At 32.6% G+C, this 23921-nt stretch overlaps 1 pseudogene; it reads left to right on the forward strand.

Moving 5' to 3' along the window:
• The first annotated feature begins 1008 nt into the window (after positions 1-1008).
• Positions 1009-1542, forward strand: LOC122732833 (annotated as a pseudogene).
• The last annotated feature ends 22379 nt before the right edge of the window (positions 1543-23921 follow it).

The following is a 23921-nucleotide window of genomic DNA, read 5'->3' on the forward strand; positions in this document are numbered from 1 at the left end:
TCATGTTATTTTTCTTCTTGGGAAAAAATAAATTGATATTATTTTTGTTTTTGTTTTTTTCTGTCTATCTCTGATCTGGTATATCATGTAGGAGACATTTTATTCTCTGATTAGGTTTTTAGCCATGTTCTCTAATCTGTTTATTATTTTTGTATTATTTTTATATGGATAGGTATGGAAACAAATTATAGGAGATTTTATAAGATTAATTTATGTGATCTGTTTATTAATTCTGTTTGTAGGAGATAGGCAAATAAAACTGTATTTAATTTTCTACAAAGCTGAGGAGAAACCACAGAAATCTTTGTGCAGAGTGCAACCTGTTTCCAAAGGGCATTTTAGTCAGCTATAAACTACAAGGTGAATATGGCTAGCACAAGTTATAATTTCAACATAGGAAATTATATTGAATTTCTAATGTAACCTTATAAAGGCACTGAGAAAATAACAATAAAAATAATTCAGAATTTTCTTCATTAGCAGAATTACTTTGAAAACTGATAAATCTTGCAGGGTTTTATATATTCCTTTTTTCTGTCCTTTTCTTTTTATACAACAGTGTTATTTGCTGCATTTGTCTCTATTTCTGCTATTGTTAGCCACTTTTTAAAATATTTTGCTATTAAGTCAAATGCTGTAAACTAAACCTGAAATAAATGTCCACCCTTCTTGTCATCCTGCACAAATAAACCTTTGCTCTATTCTGGTCTTCATATTTTTTTAATGAATGTTGGTGTTGTTTATTCATGTCCAAATTTCTTGACCCCCATACCTGAAGCTCAATTTAAACTCAGGAAGATGAGTCTTCCTAATTCCATGCCTAGCAAACAATCCACTGCACTGTCCAGCTATCTCAGTTAGTAAGAATGCCAAGTACTAAGCACTGGTTATAAAGTATCTCTTCAACTTTTCTGTCCCTCCCCCCAGGTACCACTCCAGGTGTGCTGAACTCACTACTAGCTCCAGTCCCCCATGCAGTGCTAACTCCACTACTGCTGCTGCCTCCCTACTAATACCGCCTTGATTATCTACCAGGACCTCATCAGCCATGATGAGATGTACAAGAGCCAGGAGATCACAAACAGGCTGTTCCTGGAGGTGGAGGGGAAGATGGTCAGTAGGACAGAGGGTACCATTGATGATTCATTCATTGGTGGAAATGCCTCTGCCTTCACCAGAGGGTGAAGGAACAAATGGCACAGTAATCATTGCATTAGACTTAGTAATAAATCATCATCTACAAGAAACTAGTTTCACAAAAGAATGCTACGAAAAGTACATCAACAACTACATTAAATCAATCAAAGACTTAGTTGAAGAACACAAGCAAGATAGAGTAAACCCCTTTATTAGGGGGGCTGCAGAACAAATCAAACACTTGTTAATTTTAAAAAAAATATATCAGTTCTTCATAGGTTAAACCATGAATCCAGATGGCATGGTGGCCCTCTTGGAGATGAGGATGGTGTGACCCTATATAAGATTTTATTTAATGTTTTCATGATTTTCTTTAAGGATGGTTTAGAAAAGGAGAAATGTTAACAAATTAAGTTGATTACTTTGAGTCATCTCTCATCATAACTGGCTGCTGCTTATTGTCATCTACCCAATAGCAGGACTTGGACAAACTAGGACTGATGTCATCTTGAAATTTACTCATTTGTTTTTTACCTTGATTCATTCGGAGTGGAGGTATTTTAGTTTTTTTTTTTTTAATTTTTGTTAATCATGAAAGTATTGTATTATTTTCCAGCTTAATTAAAGAGAGTTTTCAACATTTTTCATAAGATTTTTAGTTTCAAATATTTTTCTTCCTCCCTTCTCTCCCCCTCCCTAAGACAGAAAGCAATCTGATATAGATCATACATGCACAATTGTATTGAACATATTTCTGCATTAGTCTTGTTGTGAAAGAAGAATCAGAACAAAAGGGGGGAAAACACCTCAAAACAGAAAAAAAAAACACAAATCCAAACAAAAGTACAAACAATATGATACAATCTCCATTCAGAATCCACAGTTTGTTTTTTGTTTTGTTTTGCTTTGTTTTTTTCTGTATGTGGAGAACATTTTCTATCATGGGTCCTTTGGAATTGTCTTGGATCATTGTATTACTGAAAAGAGCTAAATTTATCACAGTTAATCATTACACAATGTTTCTGTTCCTGTAAACACTCAGCATCAGTTCACTTGTCTTTACAGTTTTTTTTTTCAAATCTACCTACTCATCATTTTTACAGCACAGCAGTATTCCATTACATTCATATACCACAACTTGTTCAGCCATTCCCCAATTGATGGCCATTCCCTCGATTTCCAATTCTTTGTCACCACAAAAAGATAGAGACATTTTGCGGGGCATTGTTTTTAAAAATGTCATGTAGGTTGCCTAAAATAAAATGAATTTAAACCCATTTGAGAGAATTCCTTTTGGCCTATTTTTTTAAGCTCAAATTACAATATCTTGCTGCAGTTGTACCTCAAGGATCATTGTAGCGATCATTGTCTGGTCTTAGGTTACTTTTTTTTTTTTTTAGTGAAGCAGTTGGGGTTAAGTGACTTGCCCAGGGCCACACAGCTAGTAAGTGTTAAGTGTCTGAGGCTGGATTTGAACTCAGGTACTCCTGACTCCAGGGCCGGTGCTCTATCCACTGTGCCACCTAGCTGCCCCCTCTAGGTTACTTTTTAACATAAGACTCCTCAGATAGATTTTTCTACACCTGACTGGGAAACTTGAATCTAAATTCTGTTTACTAGTTAAAACTCAGTTAAATAAGGGAAGAGATGCCCACAAATGTTCTAACAAAATGACATAGACATTTCTACATTTTCATTTCATCTACAAAGTGAAGTAGAGTTAACTCTAGAAGAGATTACATCCAAACTGAACAAAGTGAAACCATGTGAAACAAACAACAAAAAAAGTGTCTTTTCAACCCTCTTCTACTTTCTCCCTCTAATTCTCTCTTCTCCTTTTCACTTTTCTTCCCCTTTTTCTCTTCCCTTTGACTTTATTTGACATTATACTCCATCATTTTTGACATACTAGTACTTTTCTAAGTAAAAGTTGTAGTGAATCTTCACAATTAGACAATTTTGATTCCTAAGGAGAATCAAAAAATAAATGATTAAAGATATAGGGAGGGTTGCACCATAGAAGAAATGAGTCATAAGCAAAGCAAGTGAAGATGACCTTTGAGTGAAGTTATTTGTCTTACCAAGGTCATCTGGTAAGAAGAATCAAACTAGGCAAACAAAATACTTGAGTCCACCTTGGAAGAAGAGACAAACATATAGCACAATGGATAGAAAATCTCTAAAGCCAGTCCTGAACTTAAAGGATATTATTGCCCTTGAATTTCCTTGGATTCCTGCCATCAAGTTGGCTTCCTTGTGTATTTTTCATATCCAGAGCTGCAGCTGTTGATTTTCACTGTCCTCTGGAGGAATTAAGGAGTTCTATATTGCCTTCTAATTGACCCACATCATTTTACAGATGAGGAAAGCGAACCTCAAAAAGGAAATTAACTAGCCTGAGGGCCCACTGATTGATTTTGGGGGGTATATGATGTGAATAATGCTTTATCCAAGGATTACATGAGGATTCAATTGGCAGTCCCATCTACTATCCTTTCTCATTTCATCATCACCTAATATAGTTATTTCTGCAAATCTGTACATAAGGTATGTATTTAATCTAATTCAAGGAACTATGAATTTTCATACTAACAATTTTGTTGCAACCAGTATCATTGCCTTACTCTAACTTTGCTTGCTTTTCCTACATTATCCCATATTTATAAAATTACAATATGCACTGTTGTTGTTGTTGTTGTTGTTGGTGTTGGTGTTGTTAAGGCCTTAGGAGACATAATCACTTGAGCGCAGATCTCATAAAGACAAAGCTGTCTGAAGTCATGGTTCAGGTAATTCATCTTCTGGGAAAGAATCATAGACAAGAATCTTTCAGTGAGAAAGCACCATGCAGACCAACTTATACCTGAATAAGAATTACTACTAAGACATAGTAAAGACAAACAGTGAGAGAGAACCAATTACACTACAAGGCAACAAACTCTCCTTTGTGACACCTCTAATTGTTATAATTTATTTCCTTACTAACATTAAGTGTACCTCTCTAAAACATCTACCTATCATTACAGCTAAGCTGCAAATTATGTTTTAATGTTAGCAAAGTAACTTACAAAATTTACCTAAATTGATATTTCATTTTAGGGGAAACAGCCTGAGAGAGATTGTGATTTGCCCACAGTCATACAGATAATAATTGTTTCAACCTATTTTTGAGTTATCTTCCTGACTCCAAAGCCAGTGCTCCATAAGCTTCACTACCTAGCTGCCCAATTGTACCAATATCTGTTCTCTGAGGCCAATATAAGTCAAACCTTTCTTACCCAAGCCAGAGCACTGCAAGAGCCTGAAGACAACCATGACTCAAATACCCTCATTTAATTTTCTTTGTATTCTCTAGGATCAAAACTATAAGCCCCTTTGACCAATATTTAAATGGCATTCTTTAGAAATCCTCAACATGCTTGCTATCCTCCTATGGTTACTCTCTTACTAATATCTTTCCTAAAATAAGGTTCTTACTAATATTTTCCTAAAATAAGGTATCTGGAATTGAACAACTGAACATATATATATATATATATATATATTAATCAGCTTTTTGTGACTTGTTCTAGTTCCCACACCTCTCAAATCCTAAGATCCTTGACTTGGTATTGGTTGATATTGAATATTCAATTTAGTAAAATAACTATGTCATCAAAAAACTTAAAAATACATTACTGTACAACTATTTTTTTGGACTTCTGCAACTGATTACTTGAATCCCAGTATTAATCTTAACATTTGTCCTTATTAAAATTTAATTAGATTAAGCCCATCATTCTAACCCTCTGAAACCTTGCTTGTTTGTTTTTTTTTTTCAGGGTTAATCCAGACATAAAAGTCCCTAAGTAATGAAATAGGTTCTGAAACAAATATAAATCATCAATCAAAGGATATAAAGCAGAGCTGTAATTTATCCCACACCTCAGTAGCAGAATTCCTATTAAGTTGCTCATGTATATAATGGTGTATCATAGCCATGGTCATGCAGACAACTGATATGCCAGTCTGCCCCCCCCCACACACACACACACAGCTGTTCTCATATAAATGGACAATTAAAATATGTCTGCCCTTACCCAAAATTTTGAAGCTGATGAAATTTGTCATTTTTGAGTGCTCATTTACTCATTGCCTCTAAGTTCTTTTCCCTAATAAAGCAGGAAGGAATTTGAGATAGTCAATTATGTTTATCTTCAACATCGCCGTTGTTTTCTGTCTCCTTCATATGGAAATGACCTTGGCCCCATTTATGAATGTGTTATTCTATTATCTTTTTTCCTCATTCAAAGAGAAGCATTCATTATCCCTATTTATCATTCCAGTCATACCTCATAGATAATCCTGAGTTGGTTTTGGATAGTTCAATAAAGTGAATATCACAATAAAGTGAGTGACATGATTTTTTTTTGTTTCCCAGTCCATATAAATGTTATGTTTGCAGTATCATATAGTCTAATACATATTGGCTAAAAAGCCAATACATGCCTTCATTAAAACAATACTTTAGTACTTTAAAAAATGCCAAACATAATTTGAGCCATCAGTGAGTTGTAAACTTTTTCTTTTACTGCTGGAAGGTCAGGTCTTGATGTTGATGGCTCCTGACTGATTAGAATGGTGGATGCTGAAGGTTGGGGTGGTGGTGGCAATTTCTTAAAATATTATGTGGGGTACTATGGCTTTAGCTGTATGGCCAGGTCACACAAAGAAATCTGACCTCCCATTTAGCCCATTGCAAATGGGGAGGTATGTGTGGATGTGCACATACCAGATGCAATGCCAAGTTGTTATCCTTGACAGTCTTGGGGACTTTCTTATCAATAGTTTACCAGGGAAGCATATGTATACATATGGCTTCTCTCCTGCATGACTTGTAAGCCCCTCCCTATAAGAGGAGCCCCCTTAGAGTGGATAGTACAGGAGAACAGGATCAATCCATCTGGGTCTGCTGACTTTCATGGACTTTTGTGGAATGGGGATCAAGGTAGATTAATTTGTTGTTTGCTTGCTGTCACAGATTTCTACCACCCAAGTGTGAGTTGCTTATAATAAAGCTTTATTTATTATTCACATTATTGACTGTTTCAGTATCATTCTTTAATATCACTTTTTCTCAGCTTAAGGGGGAACTTACTACTCCAAACCATTCATAGGATCCAACATAAGACCAACATGAAGATTTCTGGAACAATTGACTCTCCTTTCACTTGAACACTTGGAGAAAATTGTAGGGATCTTAGTTATGCTAATTTAAATAGTGTGTCTCAGGAAGTAATAAGGCCCAAGGAGATGAAGAGAGACAGGGGAACAACAGGTGACTGGAGCAGTCAAAACACATTCAACATTTATTGATTAGGTTTGCCATATTATATGGGCAAGGTTTATGGTACCTCAAAAGAATTACAAGAGTTATATCAAAGATCATGGTCCATAGATCACACTAAAAGATATAACACAGAACATATTTGAAATGTGAGAGTTACCAAAATGTAATATGAAACATTATGTGAGCACATGCTGTTAGAAATATTGTCCTGATAAACTTGTTCAACACATGGTTGCCACAAATGTTAAATTTACAAAAGAAAAATGCAATATCTGCGAAGTACAATAAAAAATACAATAAAACAAGGTATGCCTTTATATAGGCAAAAAAGGGGATAGTCTAATGTCTTTCTACCAGATGGCACATGAGGGGTAGATAAGGTTATTTCACATTTGAATCCTACATGTCCTGTTTTTATTTAATTTTATTTTCAACAACAATCAATAGAAAGAACACCATTTCTGGAGTCAGATGATCATGGTTCAAAACCCATCTCTGACACTATTATCTGTGTAACCCTTGGGAAATAATTCAAACTCTATGAGCCTTGGTTTCCTTTTGAAGAAATAAGAATAAAATAAGAAGTTTGGTTTAGATCACGTTTCTTTTAGTTATAGGTCCTTGTGATAAATCACCACTTTTCCAAGTATTTGATCTGTTCCTTCCATCCTACATTTAAATAGGAAGAACACATCCCATCCATTTATTTCATGCTACTTTTTAAGGCTTTTTTAGGATAGAAAAATATAAGATTATCAGTGCATCATTACATAAGTTGAGGCAAGAATTTCAAATGGACAGCATATTGGATACAGAACTGAGCAGGGAAAAATGAAATTCAGATGAATTGAAATGAAATTGAATGACATTTTTAGTAGTCTTAATCTCTACATTTCTACATAATTCAAGCTTTTCAATATTAATATTTGCCCTAAAAAGTAGGATGGTATATTAAATAGAAAGAACTGGTTTTGATGTTAGGAATAACTGGATTTAAGGCCTCCCTCTGTCACCTGCTATCTATGTGATTTAATACAATCCATTTAACTTCTCATTTTCCTCAAAAATTTTTCTTTAGAGAGATTGTAAATTGAAGAGCAGGTGCCATTGTGCATTGTAATATAGGGATCCTCAGCAGATGCTACCTATATCCAGAAAATGATAGGTAAAATAGATAGATAAATAGATGATAGATAGAAATAGAAAGAATAAAAACAGCTTGATAGAAGTGGAAAGACAGGTTGCGTGTGTGTGCGTGTGTGTGTGTGTGTGTGTGTGTGTGTGTGTGTGTGTGTGTGTGTAAAATTAACTTTATCAATACATGTCAGCACCTTTCTCTAGCACTTACATGCTTAAAGAAAAGTTCCAAGATGTTAAAGGGACTTTTCTGATATTGCACTGTCAAGATAATTTGACGATGGGTATAGCTAGGTGGCAAAGTGGATTACACAGTGGCCCTGGATTCAGGAGGACTTGAGTTCAAATCCAGCCTCAGACACTTAATACTGAAGAGTTGTGTGACCCTGGGCAAGTCACTTAACCTTCATTGCCCCTCAGGAAAAAAAATAGTATATGACAATGGAAGGAGTGGAACCTGAGTTTTCCTGGCTTTGAGGTGAGTTTTATGTAGTAGTAGAAGGAACAATACTATGTGTCATGTACTATACTTCTGCAAATCATTTCATTTGATTACAAAATAACCCTGGAAGGCAGGTGATATTATTATCCCAAGCTTGTTGTTATTCAGTCATTTTCAATCACATACAATTCCTCATTACCTCATTTAAGGTTTTCTTACAAAGACACTGCAATAGTTTTCTATCTCCTTCTCCAACTCTTTTTGCAAATGGGGAAACTGAGGCAACCAGGGTTAGGTGTCTGAAGACAGATTTGAACTCAGGAAGATCAGTCTGACTCCAGGCCCAGAGCTCTATACACTGTTCCATCTAACTTCCCATCTCAATTTTATAGATGAGGAAATTGTTGTAAACAAGCATCAAATGACTGTCCCATATCTTTTTTTTTTCAGGGCAATTGGGGTTAAGTGACTTGTTGAGGGTCACACAGCCAGTAAGTGTTAAGTCTTTTTAATAACAGATCCAACATTCTATCCACTGCACCAATTTAGTGTCTCAGTGTCTTTTCTTCTTTTCTTTCTTTCTCTCTCTGGGTCTCCGTGTGTCTATCTCAATTATACATCTCTCAAAGAAAACACGGAAGACTGGGATTCAATTATGATCTCTTTTAAAATGAATTTCATTTATTCCATAAATATTTCACAACATTATGTAAAATGATTAACATTCTTTTACTTAATGGAGTTCCAAATTTTCTCCCTCCATCCCTCCCTTTCCCAGTCCTTAAGCAGGCAAGAACATTATTAGCTATTATACAGATGAAGTCATACAAATGATATCTCTATATTAGTCATGTTGTAAAAGAAAATTCACACAAAATATCCCCAAGAAAATATGAGATGTTTAAAAAAGTATGTTTCAATTTGCATTCAGAATTAATCGTTTCTCTCTCTCTGGAGGTGGACAGCATTTTCATCATGATTTATTATGGAATTTTTTTTTCACAGTTTATCTTCCTTATAATATTGCTGTTTCTCTATACAATGTTCTCCTGGTTCTGCTGACTTTGTATGAGTTTATAAAAGTCTTCCCAGGTTGTTCCTAAACCATCCTATTTGTCATTTCTAATACAGTACAACAGCATTTCGTCACAATCATGATGTGCAGGCATTCCTCAAATGATGGAAAGCCCCTCACTATCCAATTCTTTGTCACCAGAAAAATACTTGCTATAAATATTTCCATGTAATAGGTTCTTCTCTGATCTCTTTGGGAACAAGAAATAGTAATGGCAGCGCTGTCTCAAAGGATATGCATGGTTTTATAGCCCTTTGAACATCATTCCAAATTATTCTCCATAATGATTAGACTAGTTCACAACTCCAATTTTCCCACATTTCCTCCATCATTTATCATTTTCTTTTTTTGTCACATTAGTCAACCCAATGGGTGTGAGATATTACCTCAGCACTTCTTTTTTTCAATTTGCATTTTTCTTATCAGTAGTTATTTAAAGCATTTTTTTCATGTGACTAATGATAGTCTTGGTTTTGTCTGCAGAAAACTGCCTGTTCATATTCTTTGATCATTTATCGAGTCCTTTGTTAGAATAAACTTGCTGTAATTTTCCACCAATTTGTTGTTTTTCTTCTTATTTTAGCTTATGTTTTGTTTGTGCATAAGCTTTTTAATGTCCTGTGTTCAGAATTATCTGGGACATTTTTCCATGCTCCCCTAATATACTTATGATATTATGCTTCTTGCATAAATAACATAGCAATTTTGACCATATATGTATAATATGTAATGTGATATATTCATTTATGCCTATTTTCTATCAAACTGCTTTCCAGTTTCCCCAGAAATTTTTGTCAACTTATGAGTTCTTTTCCCAAAAGCTTGGAACTTCAGGTTTATGAAATACTATATTATTTTTTTATTAATATATATTATCTTTGTGTTGTTGTTCAGTCATTTAAGTCATGTCTGACTGAAATTTTGTGACCCCATTTAGGGTTTTCTTGACAAAGAAACTGGAGTAGTTTGTCATTTGTTTTTACAGCTCATCTTACAAATGAGGAAACTGCTGCAAACAGGGTTAAGTGAGTTTCCTCCAGTTAGAGAGCTATTGTGTCTGAGGCTAAATTTGAACATTGGAAGGTAAGTCTTTTTGAATTAAAACACAATACTCTATCCACTATGCCACCTAGCTGCCTCATACTGAATCACTAGTTGGTTTTTAGGCCAGTACCAGATTGTTTTGATGATTACTGCTTTTTAATATATTATACATATGGAAATGCTCAACTGCTTCATCTTTTTTCTTTAATTCCTTTTATAGTCTTGACCTTTTGTTCTTTCAGATAATTTTTGTTATGGTTTTTCTATCTCTATAAAGTACTTTTTTGCTAGTTCATTTGGTACAGCAATGAATAAGTAAATTAACAAGTAGAATTGCCATTTTTATTATATTGGCTCAGCACCTTAGAAATTAATATTTTTCAAATTGTTAGATCTGTCCATTTGTGTGAAAAGTGATTTATAATTGTGATTATATAGTTTCTGTGTTTGTCTTGACAGGCAGACACAAAAGTATTTTATATTATCCACAGTTATTCTAAAAGAAATTTATCTCTTTCTCTTCCACCTAGACTACTGGCAGCATATAGAAATGATAATTATTTCTGTGTTTTTATTTTATACCCTCAATCTTTGCTAAAATTGCTAATTGTTTCAACTAGATTTTAATTGATTATTTAGGGTTCTCTAATTATAACATTATACCATCTGCAAGGAGTGATTGTTTTATTTCTCCATTGCCTATTTTTATTCTTTCAAATTTATCTTCTTGTCTTATTTCTATAGATAGTATTTTAGTACATTATCAAATAACAGTGTTGATAATAGATATCTTTGCTTCACCCATGATTTTATTGGGAAGACTTCAAGTTTATTTTGATTATATGTAATGTTTCTTAGTTTTACATAGATATAACTTAACATTTTAAGAAAAGTTCTATATAGTTGATATGTTTTCTTTTATTTTTAGAGGAATGGATCTTACATTTTGTGAAAAGATTTTTGACATCTATTTATATAATCTTATTACTTTGTGGGTTTTTTGAAGTTGTTATTGATATGGCTAGTTATGTTCATAGTGTTTCTAATATTGAAAGAGCCATGCATTCCTTGTACAAATCCCATCTGGTCATATTTTATGGACTTTGTAAAACATTGCTATAATCTCCTTGCTTGTGTTTTATACATTTTTTTCAATTAATATTCATTAAGGAAATTGACTCCTTGGGAAAAATGCACTTGGGTCTTAGGAAATTGTTTAGTAATTATCTGTGAATTCATTCACTAGTTTGTTCAAATAGTCCTCACTAATGATGAAATCACAGGTCTTAAGTTTATTCATAAAATAATCATCCAGTTGTAAAAGACACTATTGATCAGTGGTTAGTGAGCCACAGGATTGAAAAACCTAGGTTATAATTCTGTCTCTGAAATATACCATCATTGTGACTTAATTATCCAATATCCCAGGAACTCTCTAAGGCAAAATTTATTATTATTATTATTATTATTGTTATTATTAGATTACTAATTTTAATCATGGCCTTTCCTGGTGAAATCTGTGCATCCTTTGTCAGAATTATTTTCATTATAATCAAAGGCAATGTCGCATTTCAGTTAGAGGTTAATAAAATATGTCTATAATATTTTTCAGCATCCAAGTTCATAAGCTTCCTGAAATCTATCCAGAGGTCCTTCTTCTAAGACTACAAGCTACTGAGCAGGCTATTGGAGTTTACTCACTGTGGGTTGCCTATACAATTTGCCTCTAAATATTTTTGTAACACATAGCAAAATAAAATCATAAATTAATATTATTTTTTAAATTGAGCATACATTTCAATATCTACATAGCAATTTATAATTTGTATAATTATATTACTGTGCTAAATATATGTGAGTATAATGACATCTGTTACAAAATGATGAGGTAAAGATGAAATAATATTTGATATTAGAATAGTATAGAACTACTAGAGATCTAGAGTAAGGGAGTGACATGGTCAGACTTGTATTTTAGGAAAATACCTGACAAAATCTTGCAAGGTGTTTTGAAGAGTGGAGAAATAAACAATTGTCTAGGTGAATGGTGACAAGGGTCTGAGATAGGGTGGTCATTGTGTGAGTAGAGAAAAAAGGCAGATGAGGAATTAGGAATTGAAACAACTAATTTTGGTAACTAATTTGATATGTTGAGTGAATGATAGTGGTTCAGAGATGATGCCAGTGTTCTGAAACAGTAATAGAGAAGTTGCAAAACAGACGAAAATCATTGAGCCATGATGTAATGCAGCCATTCTTGATCACAGTATAGGAATCATAGAATGATTTAGATTATTATGCCCATATTAATTAATATATTATGCCCACTACAGGCAAATCAGTGCTTTTGCTTAGTAGTCACAGTATACGAGTCCAGAGACTCTAATCTGACTGGCATCTAATATAGCCAATAGGAGTCATGCTGAGGTAGGTGGGAGATGTGTTTTCTCAAAGATACCTGAATAGTAGCTACTGCGGGTGTCTAGCAAGATTTTAACATCCCTGATGGTCAAATTCTCATATGGGGGGAAAAAAAGTAGTATTGAAACTTATATAGAAGAGGAAGAAAGTGTGTTTAGGGAGTGTTGGGAGATAAGTAGAGGTATTATTTTATTACAGAAAAGTTCCATGTTTGGTTCTTATAGGAATGTAGGATCCATATTCATATATCTTAATTGGTTGTTGCCAAACTCCTCCCAATTCCATGGCCCATTGGGATTTTCCTAACTTTAGAAAATAGCTTACAGTGAAATTACTGATGGTGTCTATATACCTCCCCCAAAACCCCTTTTTTCCATTATCATTAGAGGATACTACTAACTCAAAAGAAATCAAAATGGTAGGACAAATGCTAGGTTAAGTAGGATGCTCCATCTAGAATTAGAAGGGGACATAGGATCCATCTAGTCCAAATCCTTCAATTTATATGAGATAGCTGTTGTCCAGAGAAATTAAATATTTTGCCAGTCACCCAGATGCTAAATGGCAGATCTAGACCTCAAAAGTAATTCTTTTAATTTCCAAGTTCATTAACTTTTTTGCCTACACAACACAGTGCTAGCAAATACTTGATTTTATAAGTGCTATAAAATATATGATCCAGTAGAAACACACATACACATATGTGGATATTCACATATCCATACCTCTACATTTACATATATGTATACACACATATGGGTATATAAATATATTACGTGTGTATACACATATGTATCCATGCATACACACATCCATGAATATTAGTTCATGGACACAAGAAAGACTAAGATCCTCTGAAGTAGATGAAGGCATTTGTGACATCAACTATATTCTCTTTGTGAGGTTGATAAAAAGATTTGAAAATGAACTTCTTCATCTGAGATAGTGTGGAGTTTCTTGGATTAGAAATAGTAACTCACCTTTGAAACTGCTTATTCATTGAGACAACTAAGGGGATAATTGTTTCTTGTCTAATATTCATCAGGTAAATGAAAAAATATATTTTGTTTTGTTTCTTTATCTCTTTTGTATTCTACCTACAGGATATGTCCTGCCAATTGAATGTAAACCCTGTAAAAGCAGAAATACTTCATTAAAAGCAAAATATCTCCAATGCCTATCACACTAATATAACATAGATGGAATAAATGTGTTTTGCTAGATTGACTTTCAAAACAAAAATGGGATTTAAATGAAGAACATCAATAAGAAATATTATGGGCTTGGAGCAGTCAGCTTAGCCAGGGTAGGAATTGTTCTAAAATTTTTCTTTGCAAATTTTACATAAGGATGTGACTATGCTACTAAGGTACCTCACTCTGCCTGAATGTTCAAGACAAAACATTAAACTATATCTGTATGATAGAAATCTGGACAGACATCTAGAACTCATTCTCCATGCATTTTCTAGATATAATTAAAAACAGGGATCCTGGAATGTAGGTACATTACAAACTTCTATTTGTTGCTAAAGAACAGACTTTCTTCCCCCACTATGATGCTAAAAACAACTACTCTCGTCTTCTCCATGTATTACTACTAAGCTGTGTCAAAGTCTTCTGAGTTCACCCAATGTCATGCTGTTGTAACTTGCAAGATAACATAAAAAGTAATGCTGTGAGATATTTATATGGTATTCTATGGCTAACTTTGCTCTAAATTGGGCATGTAATGAATGTATTGCTCTAAAAGCATGGAAATAAAACCTATTATAGACTAGAAATGAATCATTGCAATGGCAAATCACTTTATATGCTGCAATATTTTTCTGCTCTTGTTTTGCTTTATTCCTTTTTAAGCTTTGCTGAAAAACAATTACTTTATCCTTTCTTTTTTACTTTTACTACAAATGACTTTTATGCTAAACACTTCACCCCAATTTGGTTATCATTTAAAAGAGCCTATTGGAATTTAAGGCTTTGTTTAATTGGTGATAATGACCAGTTTTTTCACCTCTCTTTTATCTTTTTTGAGCTGATGATTTCACAATATATAAACAGCTTGAAAAAAATCACAAAACAAATGAGAATTAAACAATTTCTTGTATAATATGAGATTTGTCAGTTCTGTATAACCATAAGCCATGCAAAGGAGTTTTGCTTTAATATCTGCTGATTTTCTTACAAGTTTTAAATTATCCAGTATCATAGCCATGTGGTTAATTTATGACAATATTATACTTCAGTGATTTTCTTTGTTTTACTTGGATATATACATTTTTGTCCTGCATTTGGTAACAGTTGAGTGTCTTTATTTCCATGTAAAATGTCAGTTACATTTTTTATTGTTCTGAGTCAAATATCTGGGTTAGAGATCAATGTCCACAGAAAGCAGCATTACAGACATATTTCCTTTAATGTATCAACTATTTAATTTAGAAAATAGTTATTTTTGAGGAAGCAGAAACTAAAAAAAAACCTCATAAAGCACTAAAAAACTATGGCAGAATTTCATTTGAAGCACATGATTAAAAAAAGAAACAGGAAAAAAAACTGAACCACTACACTGATCCGGTACACTTTGTGTATGTGACTTCAAATAGTTCTGAAAAGTTTATATGACTTCACATAAATGAGCATGGAAGTGCTGCAGAATAAGACATTTCAATATTTGTCATGTGTTGGGAAAAAGTAATAGGAATATTTCAGTAATGTAGCTGGCATTATCAAAGATAAACTAGAAATAAATGCAGGTACCCATCCCTGCAAAAAAAAAAAAAAGGAACAAATGAGGGGCAGCTAGGTGGTGCAGTGGATAAAGCACTAGCCCCGGAGTCAGGAGGACCTGAGTTCAAATCCAGCCTCAGACACTTGACACTTACTAGCTGTGTGATCCTAGGCAAGTCACTTAACCCTCATTGCCCCTCAAAAAAAAAAGGAAGAAATAAATCTTAGACACATAAATAATCTATTCTATACAATGGAAATCTAATAAAAGAAAATATAAACAATTCTATTATACTATGACATACATGGTTATATTGTCCTAGTTACCCACATCAGGAAGTGCTACTTCATATCAACATCCTTTCCTAAATTGTATCACCTCTAATTGAATGACTATACTATTTTAGATATCATTTGAGCTAAGGAAAATATAACAAAATTATTCCTTCCATTTTTCTGGGCATTGTTGTTGATTTGTTTTGAGTTTTTTGGTTTTTGTTCTTTGTTGTTATTTTTGTTGTTTTTTAATGTATACTAGTGTGGTCTTAGCTTTGTGGGTTTACATGTTGCTCTATTAATTAATACTGACCTTGCAGTCCATGAAAATCCTCAGATCTTTTTCCACACTAACTATTGTCTACATGTGCACGGTGCTTATATAATTGATTTCTCCTAGGATTCTGAATCTTTATATTCTTATGCTATTGTTCACTGTGTTATCTTTCCTAACAAGCTACATGTAAAATGTAAATTTGATACATATGCTATCTTTACTTTCTATTATGTAATTGACAAAAGTTTTGAACATCCCAAGGCCATGAGCAGATAAGTGAAGAACTCAGATGACATTCTCCCTCAGAATTGGCACCAACTAATTAATGATTTCTATTTTGGTCCAATCTCTTAATCAGTTCCAAATTCTTCTAATTTTACTGTCATATAGCCTGCTAATATCTATCACATCCTTAAGTCTAGAAAGAAAAAATTGTCAAATAATTGTATGAAATACCATCATATACCTAATCTGTCTAGTCACACAATTAAAATCAATTCAATTTAAAAAAATCAGTTGATGGAGCTCTGAAAGTAATTTGGATTTATTCTAAAAGAAGTTACAAAACTGCATATTCTTTGATCCAATGATGACAATAATAGGCATGTGTGAGAAAGAGATCCCTGACAGAGGAAAAGGCCCTGGAAAGAAAGAAAGAAAGAAAGAAAGAAAGAAAGAAAGAAAGAAAGAAAGAAAGAAAGAAAGAAAGAAAGAAAGAAAGAAAGAAAGAAAGAAAGAAAGAAAATTAAGAAAGACATATATATATGTATATATATACATATATACATATACATATATATATATATGGGTATGGTTGTGGGTGGGTGTGTGGGTGTACAGCAGTTCTTTTTTAGTGGTGAACACCTGAAGACAGAAGGGGTTTTTATTATTGCTTATTTGTTTCAGTCATATTCAATTCTCCATGAACTCATTTGGAATTTTCTTGGTAAAGATAATGGTTTTCCATATCTTTCTCCATCTCATTTTACTGATGAAGAACTGAGGAAAAGAGGGTTATGTGACTTGCCCAGATTCACTCAGCTAGTTAAGTGCCTCAGGCCAGATTTGAACTCTTGTTCTCCTGATGGCAGGGTCAGCATTGTATATACTGTTCCACCTACCTGCCATTAATTATATTGGGGAATCTTTTTCCTTTTTCTTTCTTTCTTTCTTTCTTTCTTTCTTTTTTTTTTGCAGGGCAATGAGGGTTAAGTGACTTGCCCAAGGTCACAGAGCTAGTAAATGTCAAATGTCTGAGGCCGGATTTGAACCCAGGTCCTCCTGAATCCAGGGCCAGTGCTTTATCCAGTGCACAACCTAGCTGTTCCCCCTACCATTAATTATGAAACACAATTTCATCAATTAGTGAAAAGCTCAACAAATGGTAATAAATACACATAATAGTATACTTTTATGCTTTAAAAATGCTAGTTTTGGAGCAACGGGGAAGACTGGTATGAACTAATGACAAGTAAAAAGAGTAGGATAGCAGCTTATGACATCAATAATTTGACTATGAACAATTTTAAAATATTTAAGAACTTTGACAGAGAAACAGAAAACATTTTCAGAGAATCACTTTAGAAGAATTCAGCTAACTTAAGGCAAAGACATGATTGACTAATATTTAATGTTCACTAATGCAAAATGTTTAACATTTTGAATGTGGACAATATGAAGATTTGTTTTTACTTGAAGATTTGTATATAACACAAAGGTTTTTTTTTTCCTCTTTTTCATTATTTCTTTTCAAATAGTGTAGGGTAGGTGATGATGAGGTAAAATGATGCTTGATAATTAAAACAATAATTTTTCTTTTATTGAATTTATACTTGACATTTACTATTTGTTAATAGCTATAAGCTAAAATATGTATAAGCATTATGTAAAATAAATGTCAGCGATCACTCAAAACTGTTCCATTTCTTTACAATATCTTTTAAAATAGCTGAAATTATATTTGAAATGGATAAGGTGTATTTTTGCTCCTATTTTATTAAAGGATCTTTCCTTAATGGTTTCTCATAGTCATTACAACAGGAATACCATATAGTTTGTGACAATAAATAAAGTAGTTTAAATGCATTATATGCCTGGATCATTAGCAGAGTCATTTTAAAATAATTTAATTTTAAATTGACATTTTATAACAGTTTTCTTCAATGTATAGGAGCAGAGACAAAATTCAGTTTTGAAAGACAGCATGTCCTATATATTTGCTACACAGAAAACAATTGAAATTCCAAAAGTATAATAAATGGAAATCTTGCCAAATAATCTCTAAAAATTCCATTGTCAGTTGCTGAATTTTTGAAGCATTGAAAAATCTACTTGAAATTTCCCATAAAAAATGATCAAACTTCTTGTTTCCAAATATAATTGTTTTGGAAGGGAAGTCTATGAAAAAGGAATAAGTGTAGTTTATCATGAAAAATTCATACAGAATACCTTAGAATACATTTGATTCTTTATTGAATTGCATTCAACTGCTACTTTGACAATTAAACTATAACTGCAGCATAATGGAATGAAGACTCAGGAAAAAAGGAGAAAATATTCTAATCTAAGAAGTCTCTCAAGTAAAAAATATCATGTTTATTTAAAAATAATGTATGATGCTTTAATTTTCTTCAGAAGAACAACTATCTGAAGCCTCATTTAAAGACAAACATTGCCAAAAAGGAAATATGTCTGTTTTGAATGCTTTATAAACTGATTTAAAAAATAAGAACTAAACTTTATTGTTTTGAGGAATCATTGAATGCTGAGTTCTGACCTCACTAAATCCTTCCAAAATTAAATCTGTCCTTGTCCATCAAAGTCATTGAAATAAAACATTTTCTATTATAGAAATCTAAAGTGGGTGGATTTGATTGAGGAGGGTGATTTAAAAACCTTTAAGCTTAGTCAGGTTTAAATAAATGGCTATAATTATTTGTAAGAAACACAAGTGCAAAGAGATCTGCTAATGGTAGAGTTGAAACACTTCCATGATGGAAGCCAGAAAAAAGTGTTGATGGTAGGGTACTGAGCAATTAAAATTTTCAGGGACAACTAGCTCCACCTTAGAAAAGTTGTTTTGTTTGTTTGTTTGTTTTGCTTTTGTTTTTTTTTGTTTGTTTTAATGAGAAATTCCCAAGACTTCACTGTGCTAGCAGAAGAAGAGTTCCTTAGTCTCATTGCCCACATTTCTTAAATCTCTTTTTAAGTTCTTTGCTTTGTATTAATCTGCTCATCTTTTTGTCATAGTTATCTTTCTTGATGGTCTTTTGTCACAGGTATGACATTTGTAACAGTAGGTTCTGTATCCTATTTATATTCATTGTTTTTGTTTGTTTGTTTTACATGAACCCCAATGTATAGAACATTAATAGAAGATATTTGTTGGATTGGCAGGAAATAAAACACTACAAAAAAGTAAAATAAAAAATATGACAATTAAAACAATATTAGACACAAATGATTAGCCAAATAATTTTATCCAGACAACTATACTTCCTCAGTTTTTTGGGGTTTCTTTTGTTTGTTTTTTTTGTTTGTTTGTTTTTTTACTTCCTCAGTTTTGTAATCTGACAAATCCTTTGAATATACTAGAGGCTTCTCTTCTAAAATTGCTGCTTGTGAGTAGCTGGAATAGACATATTTGAGCCTAAACCACAGCTCCTAGACAGGGAGAAGCCAGTATGGCAGATGGGAGGCAACCCAGCTATATTCTCCTTCAAAGAATTTTAAAATAACTCCTCAAATCAAATTTGGAGTGGCAGAACCAAAAAAGGTTCAGGGAGAGACATTTTTTTCTACCTTAAGAAAACTTAGGATGTTGGCAGAAGTTTGTGACACTGTGGTAAAAGCTTGTCTGAATCTTGCACAGGTAGCAGCAGATATAGACAGCAACCTCAGCAATAGCTTCAAGAGCTAGCAGCTTAGAGACAGTAATAGGATAGAGCACTGGACATAATGCTATTACAGGGGTCTTTTTTTTAAACTAGGTACAATTATTACTGATTGGCAATTCTATTTTTCATACATAGTTCTGCATCACAGTTCCAATGTGGAATGGAGCGCTGTGGTTCAGATCCAGAAAAAGCATGGGCTCTCATTGCAATTCCAAGGCAAAGAAAATTTCTTGGGTAAAGACCAGAGTTTTGGGACCATACCTGTCCCAGAATCACATTAACTTGGAAATGCCAAAATCTTGAAGACCACCCAGGACTAGGTCTGAAAGGAGTAGCATGAAAAAAGCCTGAAACTTGGGACAGGGCTTTCTAAAACCTAGATGAGCAAAGCCTAATTTTAATGGAAAGTGAAAGTCAAGAAATCAGATGAAAAGTTAGCAAGCAAAAACAACAATAGCAAAATTTGAATTTAAACATGTTAGTCCACTGGTAGGGAAAATCAAAACATAAACTTAGAAGAAGATAGCAGTGTAAAGTACATCTATGAGCAAAGATTCAGAAAAAAAAAATGTTGATTCAACCTAGAACCAGCAAGAATTCCTGGAAGAGTTGAAAGGAGAGAAAGACAGAGACAGAGACAGAGACAGAGAGAGACAGTGAATGAAAGAAGTGTAGTTTTGGAAAAAATTGGCAAAATTAATTAGATTGATACAAGAAAATTATGAAAAATAAATAACAGTTTGGTAAAAGTGACATAAATGTTTACTGAAAGAAAAAATACTTAAAAATAGAATTAGGCACATGGGAATAAAAGGGACAAAATATCACAGAAGAAAAGAATTCTTTAAAATATAGAATTGGGCAAATAAAATCTAATGCCTGTCTGTGACATAAACAATAAAAACAATTAAAAAGAATGGAAAATATAGAAAAAACATAAAAGATCTCATTGGAAAAATGAATCGTAAAATAGTTCAAGTTGAGATCATTAAAGAATTATTGATCTAATTTTTTTTCTGAAAATATGTAGCAAGTTTCTCAGTTAAGCATTACTCATCTGTAAAATGAGGTTTGGGAACTTCCTACCTCTAAAATTTCTGTAATTCTATGGCCTGATTTAAGAAAGAACATTCTTATCACTAGTTGTTTTACAGGATAATCTAATAGACTGCCTTTGAAGTCTCTGACTTCATCAACACTATAAGTATTTAAACTAGACATTGGACCTGTCAAACATGCCATCGAGGGATGCTTGCATGTGGTGAAAGAATGGGCTAGCATGTTTCAGTTAATGGTTACTTTCAACTGTAAAATTTCATTATTCACCAATAAAAATATAAACAGTAACATATAAATTGGAATAAGAATTTTAAAAAATTTTTAAAAGAAAAAAATGATTGTGTTACCTTAAAGACATCATATTTCCAGAAATTATAAAGGAAAATTACCCCATTATCTTACATTCAGAGTATAAAATAGAAATTGAAATAATCCACTGATAGCCTCCTGAGAGATTCCAAAATGAAATATCCCAGAAATATTATAGCCAAATTTTAGAGGTTCCAGGTCAAAGATGAAATAGTTCAACATTGAAAAAAATCAAATATTGTGGATGCACAGTCAGCATCAAGTGAGATATAGCAGCTTCCACAGTAAAGGAGCAGAGAGCTTGGAATATGATCTTCCAGATGTCAAAGGAACTAGGATTACAACCAAGGATAACCTACTCAGCAGAACTGTGTATAATCCTTCTGAACTAAAATGTGCATTTAACAAAATAGAGGACTTTCAATAATGCTGGAAAAAAGAACACAGCTGAATATTAAATATGGCTTTGAAACACAAGAGTCTAAAGAAATATTTTAAAAAGGTAAATATGAATGAATAACCATAAGATGTCAATAAGGTTAAAGTGTTCACAATCCTTAAAAAAGTGATAAATACAGCTCTATGCCATATCCTCTAGATTTTATTAAAACCAATGCTATATTATCCAGCCTAGTTAAAGTAGGCCTGTGATCAGAAAACAATTAAAAAAAAAGTACCTCAAACTTTCCAAATTTCAGTGAAGGGCCCCAAGAGAAGATAGCAATAAAATTAACTGCTATTTTAGTGGAAAGTTTAAAAAAATGGTACTAAGATGTAGAAAAGGGGAATTTCATGTGGAATATATAAAGGGGGAAGATGCCTGTCAATAATCTAGAATTGCAAATTTAACCTTTGATCATATAAACTACATTTTGTTCATATGTTCTATATGCATATGTTTACATATTGTTTGTGCAAATAAAAAGTGTGTTCATTATTTGATCAGCATAGTTTTAAAAGGGAATAAAGACTGGATAGCAAATAATCACACTAGTTGGGGAATATAAATTATGGTAATAGAAACTGATAGCATTAGGAACCTGTCAGTTCATAAATGTAATCCCAGAATTTTGAAGGAGGAAGTAGGTCACCACTCTTAGGTGACCCAAAGTGTTGTATGGATAATATCAATAGTCTAAGCAGTGGCATCAGTCCATCCAATGATGTAAATATTGAGGTCCTTTGTTTATTAAACATAAATAAATAATACACCTTGCATTAAAAAGAGGGTAGCTAATGCAGAGAAATTCCAGTTATGAACTCAGTGACATGTATTCTTTTCAAGAGAAAGTTCATAATTGTACCAAACCCTTTAAGTTGTCTTCTACCACAGTTTATTTCTCTAATCTCTGTAGTATTACATATACTTATATTTAAAGCGCAATTGGAAATAAATAATCATGGCATGCTAACTGTGAAGATGAAGAATCAGTATTTGAATTCCTATAATTCTATTAATCAATATTTTCCCTTAGAATGCTTATTCGTGCATAAAATTTAAACTAGTGAAACGATGAAATATGCTAAGTTGAATATTTTTGTTTGGAAAAGTTAAACATAATTTTATACACAAAATAGTTTATGGAATTGGAATAGTATGTGAAAATAGAAACATATTCTTGGTTGTAAATTATTAGTTGTAAAATTAAAGAATAAATTCAGAAAATAAAATGTTACATTACTGCTAATAATTAATTATGGCCTAAATTGTACTTTCCTAGTTTTATTAAAATTCACTTTGGTAAAAAAGAAAATGATGGAGAAAATGTTTATAAGTGAGATTAAACTTTAAGGTGTGAAAAAAAATTTCACTTTGGTAATGTGAATTTTTAGTAATCCTTGCCAAACTTATTGTTATGTTTAAAACTTTTCCAAATTATTGTATAATTTATGCCTCACATGAAACAAACTTTTTGAAATTAAAGTTAATAAAAGTGTTCTTTAATTATTTATGAGTAAATACAAATAAGATTAGATCATCTATCAAACAAGAATATTTGATTATTGACTTTTGCAGAGTTCATGAAAATTTTTCTTAATTTCAGACTCAACCCCCCAAAAAATAATAATTTTTTTATTCATTATTATGACACGTAAGCATATAGTGTGTGCATTTTTTATTCTTTTTCATAAAATAAAAAAGAAGTATGGAACTTAAGGGCATACAAATTTTATATACTGACTGGCATAGTTCATATGTTCTTTGGTTCTGTCAAACTGTTTTTTCTTTCATGGGATGATTTAATAGATAGAGATGAGTAGCAATAAATTGGCAAGGGAAGGTGATTAAAATAAAATATCAATGTATTTTTCCTCAAGAACAAAGATAAAATGGTGTTGTACCAAATTTAATCCTTATAAATATGAGACTGAGAGATCAATCATCCTTGAATTGTTTGTTTTACCTCTCTAACTCCCTCTATCCAACCATTTAGAAGTAGACTGCCCACTTTTTTCCATTACCAACCTTCTCTCCTATTAAAATCTTTAGCACCTTCTTTTCAAATTATTATTACTATTGCACTAATGGAATATCCTTTATATCCAAATTGGTATCCCTATTTCTTGGCTCTTCTCCAATCAGTCTTCCTCATAGCTGATAAATTGTTACTCCTGTAATGCTGGTCTTATGTCAATTTCATAATCAAAATTCATCACTGGTTTTCCATTCCTCTAAAATAAAACATAATATTGCCAGCCTAGTGCTTAAATCTGATTGAGATGGTTCCCACCAGTGGTATGGTGGTGAATGTTTAAGGACCAATTTTTTTTTTTAGTATGCATAACACACTT

Source organism: Dromiciops gliroides, chromosome 6 (genome assembly GCF_019393635.1).
Source record: "Dromiciops gliroides isolate mDroGli1 chromosome 6, mDroGli1.pri, whole genome shotgun sequence".
NCBI classification, from domain to species: domain Eukaryota; kingdom Metazoa; phylum Chordata; class Mammalia; order Microbiotheria; family Microbiotheriidae; genus Dromiciops; species Dromiciops gliroides.